Source organism: Vigna umbellata, chromosome 8, assembly GCF_029865625.1.
Source record: "Vigna umbellata cultivar VRB3 chromosome 8, Vumbellata_1.0, whole genome shotgun sequence".
In the NCBI taxonomy this organism is placed as follows: Eukaryota; Viridiplantae; Streptophyta; class Magnoliopsida; order Fabales; family Fabaceae; genus Vigna; species Vigna umbellata.
In genome coordinates, this window is record NC_142172.1 from 15,625,389 (window position 1) to 15,636,993 (window position 11,605).

The following is an 11,605-nucleotide window of genomic DNA, read 5'->3' on the forward strand; positions in this document are numbered from 1 at the left end:
AATCTCAACTATTCCGGTATTTTTGTACGGTTGTAATAGAAACGTAGAATACGGAAATATATTTGTCTAATTATCTTAAATATTCATAATTAAAATATTTTTTATAAAATTTATTAAATCTTTTAGAATGGTTTGATATAATATAACCTGTTAAATTTATAATAGGTTAAACAAATAATGATTTTGTGTGAAAAAAACATTGTATATTTTTTGTAATAAATATTTTAATATTTATTTATAATAAATAATTGAATTTTTGAATATTTACTAATGATAATTTGAAATATTTTAAAATGTGCATTTCATTCAATAAAGATTTATGTTTTAGAAAGGAACATACAGTAAATAAATAAACATATTATCAAGATGTGTCTGTTTTGTGTTTAATAATTTTCAAACATTTGTTTATATATCATAATTTTAGTTGTATGAGTTAGCGTTTTCATAAAAAAAACTATTTTATTAGAATAAATATTTTATGACTATTGTTTTATTTTCTATAATTACAATGCAAAAATAAAATTATAACATTTTTGTATACGGAAGTTTTAACAAATAAAATATATTTATTATGTAAATTTAAATTTGTGAGATATAATTAAAATTTAATATAAATATTTTATTTTATAGAATTGAATAAGAATTTTCTTATGTTTATAATAATAATAATATATTTATATTATTTCATAAAATTATTTAAAATTAAAATAAAGAATTTTGATGTAAATAAAATAATAGTGAATAATTTTACATATTTCTCTCTCAGGTATTGTGTATGTTACTGTGATTGTGCCTGAGAGATTGCTTCAGCGCCATTTCAAGTGTTATGAAAGCAACCTGGCTTCGCTATGGAGAGGTCACAATTTCAACTATACGGGTATTTTTGTACGATGATAATGCAACGGAAACGGAGAATAGGGTTCCCAGAACTGCACTTTAATCTCTTTTCTCCTCTATCACATTATATAGGGTGACAAGTGTCTCACTCCACTTTCCAACCCGATCAGCTTGAACTAAATTAAGGATCTATTTTCTTAAAATAAAATTGAAAAGGACAATGCAAATATATAAATAATATAATAGAAACAAAAATACTTTATTTAAAGACTTTGTATTGTGTGTGTTTTATTGAATGGAGTCTTAAGTCTCATATATCAACTCTCCATTTTTTCTAATTAGAATCAAATTTATTATTTATAAATATTATACTAATATGTATATGAAAATTTAGTTTTTATTAAATACCTCTAAAATTATTTTTAAATCCATTATAATAATATTATTGAATTTGATTTAAATTAATTACTTGTTTTTTTAAAAAGATATAAATTAATAATATAATAATTTTAAATACTTACTTTTTTTATTAAATAAAACTCAACTACAATAAACTTTATAATGTAAATAATAAAAACATATCAAACTTCAAATCAAATCAACATAAATTCAACCAAATCAAATCATAAGATAAACATCCAAAACAAACAATTCAACACATCAAACTTCATTATGCAATTCAATCATGTAAACCATAGATTTTAATATATTTATAACTAATAAACAATGTAATTAGTTTTTCTAATTTAAAAGATAATTATTTAGTTTGATAATACAAAAAATTATGTCTGCCTATATGGTTAATACAACACGATCAAGATACATCATTAGGACAACTGATGAGAAAAAATTGTTATGAAAAGCTTAAACATTAGATACAAATCAAAATGGTTCAGATACACAGAAGAACACAGACTAAAAAAAAGACATAAAATCAATATCGGATAGAAGTGAAGAATTTGTCTCAAAGATCACTTTAACAATCTTCTATCTTGAAATAAATGGACAAATAGATAAAAAATAAAAAAAAAAGCTGTAAAAAAAATTTAATGAAATAATATGCTTTTAAAATAATAAAACTTATTTATATCATTTCTATTTATATTTAAATTTTTTATTATTAAAATAATTAAATCTCACTGTTTTAAACAATGTCTCAATTCTGAAATAAAATTTTGTAGGCTTTTACACTAAACATACAAACAAACTTGAATAATAAAATAAATTAATTTTAAAACCTTAATTACTTTTGTAAAATAAATGACACGGTTTCGTTTAAAACGAAAATTAAATTATTCATGAGTTAAAAATAAATATTAATACCAAAACGAATAAAAAATTTAAGTATAAAAATTAAATTATTAATTAAGTTCTGAAATTTATAAAAAGCTTAAAAGTCAATTAAACATTATTTTATATAAAGACATGTAAACAATAATCACACAAAATAAAATTCACATTGACCGAGTTGAAAACAAAAAAAATTTTGAATAGGTTTTTAAATGTAATTACACAATAATATTAAATAGGTTTAAGAGATAAATAGGATTACATACTTAATATCATAGTTGCCAAAATGTACTTTTTAATCTATATATACTTAAAAACAATTATTTTTAATATGTTATACATTTATATTTTTAGTTAATTTTATTACTTAATTATTATATTTATTGAATATAACATATCATTAACACTGTATGATTAGTTTTACATGGATTATGTATTTATTAAATTAAGCAATATTAATGTATGTAATAAATACACACACATAAATATATAGGTTTATAATGCTAAAAAAGCAATTATTTAATAAATATAATGTACGTATTTAATCATTAAACCTATATTACTTACTATATTTATTTAACATAATATAGTATTAATATAACACAGACCCATATTTATGTATTACACTAAACAATATTAATGTATCTATTTAATTAATATTTAATCTTTGGTTCGTGTCCATTCAATGTTTTTAATATAAATATTTACTACATCTTCTAAATTAAACATTTGTTCCTTTTCATATTATAACATTATAAAATGATATATATAATTTAAATAATTTTTTTCTAATTAATTAACATTATTAATTTAAATTCATGTTAATTAATAAATAAAAATATTATTTTAAAAAATAATCACAATTTAGTTTTATATAAAAATTATTAAGTTAATAAATTTATGGTTATTAATTTAAAACATATTTTTATATTACATTTATTATTACTTACTATTAATTTATGTTCCCTTGTTTATTACATAATTTTTGAAATTTAATAATCTTAAATTCTATATTTAACTTATACAAATAAAATAAGATTTATTGTCACAGTAAACGAAAATTAAAATAACACGGTTGGTAATTTAATAAATTTTTAATAAGTAAAATTTCCAAAAACTAAATTCAAATTGAACTTATAAATATATTTAAAACAAATATTACTTACATAATTTTATATAATTTTAAATATGATAAAAAGTAAATGGGTAAATAATCGTTTTAATATAACACATATTATGTGTTTTGTTAGGATGATTTGGATTTATAGGTCAGGTTGAAAACCAGTTTCTTTCAACCTATCTCGCCAAATTCATGTAAATGACAAGTTAGAGATGGAATAGATTCCATCTCTAAAATAACATTTAATTAATTTAAAAAATTAATTTGTGTGTATTGTATTGTAGGATATAAATGTACAATGCTTGCAATTTAATTGATTAAATGAACTTTTAATTATTAAGTATAATAAAGTTGTTTAACATGTAAAAATAATAATAATTATTTTTATTTAATTAAAAACATTAATTAATTAATTAAAACTTAAAAAATAATTACAATATATATATATATATATATATATATATATATATATATATATATATTTAATTAATTTATTAAAAAATTTAAATAAACTTTGTGGACTCAATTTATTGGTAGGATGGATTGGGATTTTGAGCTTACTCTTCTATAATGGGTTATCTTAGCTTATTCCATTTCTTACGAAGCTAACAGCAAGACGGGTCATAATAGGATAAACTAACCCGTTTTGTTACTCCCAATTTTAGAATAATAATAATAATAATTAATACAAAAAATTAATTTTGTTAATTTTTTTTAAACTTTAAATAATTGAACATGTGTTTTATATTTAGTAATTATTACATGTGTTTCTTAAAGAAAAGAAAATTAATATTAATATACAATTAACCTAAGAAAATATTTATCTTTAATTTTTGATCTATAAGTTTAAAATCTTTAGTAATTATGTCTTAAAACAAAGAAAAAACATATAACATGATAACTTTGACACTTTTTTGCGTTTGTGTAGATGTAATTGGTTCTTTATTTGTACATGTTATATTAGACAAACGTCAAATACATTTATTTTTCATAAACTATTTTTAGAAAATTGTGTTTCATTCATAAACTAAAAATATACACATTTTCGTTCCTACATAGAAGGTTTATTATTGTGTGATTAATGGAGTTATATAATAGATTATAATATGACTTTCGATTGTTCTTTAGTCGAATAGATGTTTTATATAAATTTCATAAAGTATAAGCACAAATTATATATATATATATATATATATATATATATATATATATATATATATATATATATATAAGGAAAAAAAATACAATTTTGTAAAATAGTTTGAAAATAAAAAATATATTCAACCGATTACAAATAAAAGAGAAATATAATAACTTAATGAAAAATTCTTCAAACCTCTCACTTAAAATCACAAATATAAACGAGTGTATCATTTTTAATTAGATACTTAGATCATGATAACATTATTAACCAAATATAATGTGTAACATCCCAAAAATATAACATAATTCTCATAACTTAGCATACACAGGCATTCATCAATTATATTTTCACTCATAAGAAAGATAAAACATGTGAACATTGGAGACCAAACACCTTCACACTTACCAAAGGGATAGGACCGAACGATCCATGATAAATAAAACTGAAGAAATTGTCGAACGTAAATATTGGCTGATTACTAAAGAAAAACTGATCACTAGGAGCTTAGCCCAAACCTAAGAGTTTAAAATGAACGCTTAAAAACTTAAACCGAATACATATAGCTCAGACCGAGCACTAGTACAAGACCGAACACTATCAAGAACGACTCACACACCTAAGACCGAATGTTCAACATCGGTAAAACTAAAGAGACCAAATCCGGTTAATGACTCAAAGGAGGAGAATTTTAGAGAGAAGGAGGAGAAAATAAAACTCAGAAATTTGGAGATAAGAGGTGCATGCAGAAAGTGGCTCAAAGTTTTGAAAAATTTACTTATATATTACCGTAAAAAACTGTTCGGTCCAACAAGCTGCATACACCTGGATTCCATTTTTCTCTGAATTTAATGGTCCTGACATTGTCCCTAACAACAACAAAAATTTTGTCCCCGAAAATTGAACTTACCAGATAAAGTCACCTGTCCTTTTATCCCAGACCACCTTAACTAAACTGATGGATTTTCCTCTAAGATTCTTAGTTAGGCTCTCGGGAATATTGACTGGCTGCATCTCAACCGAACGGTCTTCTCATACTTGAATATCATCCATTTCTAATACGTGAGAAGGATCCGGTACATATTTTCTGAGTTGTGATACATGGAAAATAGAGTGAAGGTTGGCTAGTTGAGGAGGCAAGGCTATTTCATAAGCAACTGGTCCTATACGCCTTAAAATTTGATAGGGACCAATAAATTTAGGAGATAGCTTCTTAGACCGAACGACCCTTCCAATTCCCATAGTAGGATTTAGTCTAAGAAAGACGTGATCTCCAACAGCAAACTCCAACGGTCTTCTTCTCCTGTCGGCATAAGACTTCTGTCTACTCTGTGAAGCTCTTAAACTTTCTTGAATTAGTTTCACCTTTTTAGTAGTCTGCTGAATCACCTCTGGCCTAGTCAACACTTATTTGCCTTCTTGGAACCAACAAAGAGGAGTCCTACAATGTCTTCCATACAAGGCTTCAAATGGCCCCATGCCAATATTAGATTGATAGCTATTGTTGTAGGTGAATTCCACTAAGGGTAACACTTCATCCCAAACTCCCAAGTGATCCAAAACACACGTCCTCAATAAGTCTTCAAGTGTTTGGATTGTCCTTTCAGACTGTCCGTCTGTGGATGATAAGCTGAACTCATCTGCAACCGGCTGCCCAATTCACTCTACAGTGATTGCCAAAACCGAGAGGTGAACCTAGTGTCTCTGTCAGAGATAATACTAGATGGCACCCCATGCAACCGAACCACCTCTCTGATGTATAGTTGAGCCAACTTGACCATTGACATCTTCAAATTAATAGCAAAGAAATGAGCACTTTTAGTTAACCGATCCACTATCACCCAAATAGCATCATGATTTTTGACCGTTCGGGGTAAATGGGTCACAAAATCCATAGCGATGCTATCCCACTCCCATTCAGGAATTTCCAATTGCTGCAGCAAACCGCCCGGTCTTTGATGTTCCGCTTTGGCTCTTTGACAGGTTAAACATGATGTCACAAACCGAGTCACATCACTCTTCATACCTGGCCACCAAAATGACTCCTTGAAGTCCTGATACATTTTAGTCATACGTGGATGCATGCTAAAACGACTTTGATGTCCTTCCTCAAGGATCATCCTCTTCAACTCACCATCATTAGGTACACAAACTCTTCCTCTGAACTGCAAAATACCGCTCGGTCCCAAAGCAAAATCTTTACCTTGTTCGTTGTCGATCAGTCCTCTTGATTTTTGCAACTCCACATCTATTAACTGCTTCTCTCGTATTCGACTCAACAATTCACTTTCTACTACTAAGCAATTACAGTTGATACCGTTCGGTTCTAACTTAACTTGCAGCTTCAAGTCTTTAAAGCTCTTAATCAAATCCCATTCTCGGACCATCATTGTAGACACATGCATGGTCTTCCTGCTCAAGGCATCAACTACTACATTAGCTTTTCCAGGATGGTAAAGTAAATCAAATTCATAATCTTTTATGAATTCCATCCATCTTCTCTGCCTCATGTTCAGTTCCTTTTGATCAAAAAGATACCTCAAGCTCTTGTGATCACTGAACACCTGAAACCGAGCACCATACAAATAATACCTCCAAATCTTCAAGGCAAAAACCACTGCTACCAATTTTAAATCATGCGTTGGATAATTCTTCTCATGAGTTTTAAGTTGTCTTCAAGCATACGCAACCACCTTCCCTTCTTGCATTAGTACACAACCCAATCCTTGGTAAGAGCCATCACAAAAAACTTCAAAGGGCTTACTCGTGTCTAGAATTACTAACACAGGAGCGCTCGTCAACCTTTGTTTTAACTCTTGGAAGCTATCTTCACACCGATCGATCCATGCAAAAGGTTGATCTTTCCTGGTCAATTGAGTTAACGATGCTACTATCTTAGAGAATCCTTCAATAAACCGCCTATAGTAGCCCGCTAATCCTACAAAACTCCTGATCTCAGTGACCGAACGGGGTTTCTCCCATTGAAGCACATCCTATAGTTTTGCAGGAACCACAGAGATACCACCTGCTGATATTACATGCCCTAAGAATTGCACCTCTTCTATCCAGAAGTCACACTTAGACATTTTAGCATAAAGCTTCTTCTCCCTCAACACACCGAGCACTGATCTAAGGTGGTCCTCATGTTCTTCATGAGTTTTAGAATAAATAAGTATGTCATCTATAAAGACGACAACGAACTTATCTAAGAATGGTCTGAACATACAGTTCATGTAATCCATGAATATAGCTAGAGCATTAGTAACACCGAACGACATTACTACATACTCATAATGACCATACCGAGATCGGAAGGATATCTTCTGTATATCTTCTGTACATCTTCCTCCTTAACCAAAATTTGATGATATCCAAACCTCAAATCTATCTCGGAAAACACAGTAGTCCCATATAATTGATCCAAGAGATCATCAATCCTTGGTAAAGGGTACTTATTATTAATTGTCAACTTGTTCAGCTGCCTATAATCTATACAGAGCTGAGAACTACCATCTTTCTTCTTAACTAGTAGCACAGGAGCACTCCATGGTGATACACTTGGCCGAATGAATTGTTTATCCATCAACTCTTCAATTTGCTTCTTAAGTTCAGCTAGCTCTACTAGAGCCATTCTGTAAGAGGCTATGGATACTAGCCTTGCTCCTGACACCAAATCATTTGAGAATTTCACTTCTCTAGGAGGAGGCAATCCAGGTATCTCTTCAGGAAAAACGTCCAGAAATTCGTTTATGACCGAACGATCTACCCTCTGCTTACACTGCACCGATCGGTCCAAATCCTGCTCACCCTGAACCACTTTCAAATGACATAGTATCAAGAAGCAACTAACACCTTCCATTATATCCTGCCTCAACTGACCGATTGCTAATGACTCTTCTTGCTCCTCATCTGGAAACAACAATTTCTTCTCACCACAATCTATAAGAATGCGATTGGCAGCTAACCAATCCATTCTCAATATTACTTATAAACCTTGAAGAGGTAAACAAATCAGGTTCACTTTGAACTGACGACCCTCAACCACTATTGGACATTTAGTACAATAAGTAGTCGTCCTAACCTCCCAAGCTGCTGGGGTTGACACCACCAGATCAAACCGAAGCTCATCTACTGACAATCCCAACTTCTCAACACATTCCTTCGAGATAAAGGAATGTGTTGCCCCCGAATCAAAAAGCACACAACAAGATATTCCATATAGTAAGCAAGAACTGACAATGAGATTACTTGAACTTGTTGCTTCTGTTCCTGTCAGTGCATATACTCAACCAGCACCTTGAGCTCTTCCGTCGCCACCACCACCTCTTGGCTGAAACCTTCCTGCCTGTTGTGGTTGACCACTAACTCTTCTTCCCAAAGTACAGTCTCTCTCATAGTGCCCCGCACTTCCACATCGGCTACACCATCTGCTACTATTCTTCTGAGGACAAACTGATTGATAGTGTGGACCCCCACAATTGAAACAGCTCACATTCACAGGAACGTTTTACTGTCCGAACGGTGCTGGAGGTCTTGGAGACTGACCCCTATATCCTGAAGAAGGAGGCCGTGCATAAGGAGTCCTCCTAGTACCGAGACCACTCCTGGAGGAAATTGGTCCTCCAACATTCGGTTGTTGCCTTTGTTGCCTTTCCACTTCCATCTTGGTCTTCTCTAAGACCTTAGCTCTTTCTACCAAAGAAGGAAACTCCTTGATACATAAACCAGCCACCATCAACTTGAGATCCCCACTCAATCCATTTTTAAACTTTCTACACTGTTATTCCTCATCCATGGCCAGCGTATGAAACCTCAACAAATGTTTGAACTTATCAGCATATTCAGATATTGTCATCCCTCCTTGAACCAGTTCAAGAAACTTTACCTCCTTGGCAAATCGAACACTATCAGGGAAGTATTCGGCATAAAACTTCATCTTGAAAATTTCCCAAGATATGTGAGTACCGTTGCTTTCTAGTAGCATCCTCATGCTACTCCACCAGTGACTAGCTTCTCCCGTCAACATGTACTCAGAATATGCCAACCTATTGTTGTCCAGACACCTCTTGGCATTATAAATCCGTTCCATATCTCGGAACCACTGATATGCTTCATCCGAGCTGCACTTTTCATCAAACTTGGCCGGATGGTGTTGAAGAAAACTCTCAAGACTCCACTCTGGCTGATGATTGGCAGAAGAAGTAGATGGTCCAGTTGTAGCTCTGCCGCTCGCCATCAAGTCCACATATTGTCTCTGGGACACTTCAGCTGATAATCGAGCAGTTTACAAATGCTGTAAGGTGACAATATTCTGTTGAACTAATGCATCATTATGTTGCTGCATTGCCGTGAGTACCGACTCCATCATCCGCATCAAATCTGATGTGTGAGAACTCGCGGTTGGAGAAGAAGGAGGAGACCGAGATACCATCTTTGATCATACAGAGAGAAAGAACCATCAGTCTAAATCAAGGAAACAAGGATATTGTCTAAAACTATCACTGAGTACACAGCGCAAGCATAACATACTCATAACCTACAGGATTCTAAGGAAAGAACTGCTCTGATACCATTAATGTAACATCCCAAAAATATAGCATAATTATCATAACTTAACATACACAATCATTCATCAATAATATTTTCACTCATAAGAAAGATAAAACCTGTGAACATTGGAGACCGAACACCTTCACACTTACCAAAGGGACAGGACCAAACGGTCCATAATAAATAAAACTGAAGAAATTGCCGAACGTAAATACTGACTGATTACTAGAGAAAAATCGACCACTAGGAGCTTAGCCCAACCCTAAGAGTTTAAAATGAACGCTTAAAAACTTAAACCGAATACATATAGCTCAGACCGAGCGCTAGTACAAGACCGAGCACTATCAAGAACGACTCACACACCTAAGATCGAACGTTCAACATCGGAAAAATTAAAGAGACCAAACTCGGTTAATGACCGAGCAGGCCGATTGCTATGACTACCGAATACTACTAAAAAATCGAACGATAAACATAGTACGACTAAGAACGAACGTTAATACCAACCCGAAGACTGCCGAGGTCAAAAACAAGTATTTTTAAAACTGAATGTAAATACTAAACCGAACAACACCATGTTAAAATATCACTCCAAAACCGACTACCGCTAAGCCCGATTACATGACCTGACCGAGCGTTCAACAACAAGCGCTCTGCATTCTACATAATTCTACAGAACTTCTCAACCAGTTCACAGGTCTCGACAATACACAGAAATCAAGCAAATATCAAATTATTCACACATGCACACGTTCAACCAATCATTTCAAACATAATTAAATTACTAGCTTCCCTTGCCTCAAATAAACCAGACACTTCCTACAGTGTTGACTAACCAGAAATCAGCTTCTAAGGTAACCTACTACTTTCTGATCGGTGAAAATGAACCAACCAGAGGATCAAAGACAGAAAACAACTTCAGAGAAGTAGATGATTAACACATGCAAGCACTAGCTTGCATGTATCAGAAAATACAGAAACTTCAAAGAACGAGTGAATTTAACTTACCAACTCCAACAACAACTTGATTGGTGAAAAGAGAGACTCTTGCCACGAGGGAAAAACTCAGGCACCGCTTGATTGATGATCAGAAGAAGGAAAAGGTGAAAATTTGTAGAGAGAAGGAGGATAATTTTAAAGAGAAGGAGGAGAAAATAAAACTGAAAAATTTGAAAAGAAGAGGCGCGTGTAGAAAGTGGCTCAAAGTTTTTAAAAATTTACTTATATACTACTGTAAAAAACCGCTCGGTCCAACCAACTGCATATACTTGGATTCCACTTTTCTTGAATTTAATGGTCGTGACATAATGTGCTTTTGATAGTTATTCATGACATTAATTTTAATGTAGAAAAATCTTAATCTATCTATAATTTTTCTTTTCTCTTTCTTGTTTTTTTTTATTATTAAAAAAATAATAATGTTTTCACAAAATGAAAATTATAAATGTATTACACACGGTTATAATTTTATAATAGGTTTAATTAATAATTTGATATCTAATTCTTTTATTTAGTTTTATTTTTTTATATTCAAGTAAGTGTGATTTTACCGAAATCAATTTAATTTAATCTTTTCTATTAGATTTGTCTACATGTCATTTTTTTAAAATTCTATATATCACATCATAGTATTTTTTTTTTTTTATTTTGTAAAAGTTTTTTCCACA

The 11,605-nt window shown here is 31.0% G+C and overlaps 1 pseudogene; it reads right to left on the reverse strand.

The window, feature by feature from the left end:
• Positions 1 to 8,673: 8,673 nt before the first annotated feature.
• On the reverse strand, positions 8,674 to 9,819 carry LOC148194112 (uncharacterized; annotated as a pseudogene).
• Between the last annotated feature and the right edge of the window lie 1,786 nt (positions 9,820 to 11,605).